Source organism: Theobroma umbraticum, unplaced genomic scaffold (assembly GCF_002168275.2).
Source record: "Theobroma umbraticum cultivar Fairchild unplaced genomic scaffold, ASM216827v3 scaffold_95.0, whole genome shotgun sequence".
Taxonomy (NCBI): domain Eukaryota; kingdom Viridiplantae; phylum Streptophyta; class Magnoliopsida; order Malvales; family Malvaceae; genus Theobroma; species Theobroma umbraticum.
The window spans coordinates 11,901,133-11,902,746 of NW_018397257.1; positions in this window are offsets into that span (position 1 = coordinate 11,901,133).

Genomic DNA, 1,614 nt, shown 5'->3' on the forward strand with positions numbered 1-1,614 from the left:
GGAGAAGCTGACGTCGTCATCCACCACTGCGACGTCTTCTCGGCCCAGACACAGGCATAGTAATTCGGTGGACGGTAGCGCTTACGGAGAGGTAATGGAGGCCAAGAAAGCTATGCCTCCTGATAAGCTGGCCGAACTCTGGAACCTTGATCCCAAGCGTGCTAAAAGGTTCCTTCTTTCGTTTCCTTTAAACAATTTTCACTTTTTTGTTTTTAAGAAAAGATTGATTTTGCAAGAAGTGTTAAGGTGATTACAAATTGTTTCTTTTGCTTTTCCAAGAAAACCAGATCAGCAACCTCAATGTTGTTGACATAATTCCTAAGCAAAATCTCCTTGGGACTAAATTGAATGCTAGCATTTTGACATGATCTTTGGAAACCAAGAGAAAAAAATGGATTTTTTTTTGCTTTTAAATTTGGCCCAATTTTTATGGAACCAAAACAAACTTAAAGCCATTTCTTTTATTATCAAGTTTGCTCCTTTCTATAAGATTATTATTCATCTTTTTTTTTGTTTTCAAGAAGAAAAGTTCTTTTTACAAGTAGTAATGGCTGAGTTCACTTTAATTTGATTGAACAAACTACTGCTGTAAATCTAATTAACATCCATGTTGTCAACTCCTGAATTAAGATCTGAACACTGTGCTTGTCAGGTCAAGTCTTTAGTTCACTTATGATTTTCCTGCCTAGATCTCAATTTATATTGATTTCTAATTGGAATTTCCTTCAATCGCGTATGAATTAGTCACAAGTGGTTATTCCATTTTCTTATATTTCAGAGAGAAGGCATACCATTTTTTTGTTTTCTTTTATAGTGATTCTTTTCAACCCTTTCTTCCTTGCAAGTGCTTAGATGACCTATACTTTGATGAAAATCGTACTCTGTCAAATTGTGCACCAAACTTATTAACATCACAAGCTGCCCTGTTGCATTTTCGTATCACTTTTCTCAAAGAGTTCTCCTTGATGAAGTGGTAGCGCTTTTAATTGTGCCTCGTTATAGCTCCCATTGAGATAATCCTATTGTTTTCAAGTCTTAGCATTTTAGGTTAGTTTACTGATTGTAAATTCATCTAACCATAGGTTTTCAAGTTGCTCTTGTATAATTTGGAAAGTCTAGCTTTGATTTCCATTTTTCAGGAATTTGTTTTTCTTTTTAGGATTATGCTTGTGACAATGCTTCTTTCTAATGATAGAATACTGGCAAATCGGCAGTCAGCAGCTCGCTCAAAAGAGAGGAAGGCCCGCTATATTCTAGAACTAGAGCGTAAAGTTCAGACCCTTCAAACGGAAGCAACCACTCTTTCTGCTCAGCTAACATTATTTCAGGTTTGTCTTTGTAGATTTTGAGTTTGGCAATCATTTATGGACCTTAGTTCTAAAGAAACTATCTCCACTTTATTTACGCCACAGTGGTACTCTTTATCACATAAAAGAGCTGTTTTATATTGCCAAGTTATGTTTTGATTGTAGAGTTTTTTACTTCTGATCTCATTGATTTTGCATAATGTCTACTCTTGCACATTTTATTGAAGTTAATGATCATCTTGTGTATGGAATGCTGTGATGTGTGTTTTTTTTAATTATCTTTACTGTCGATAATGGGCTTTTAAGT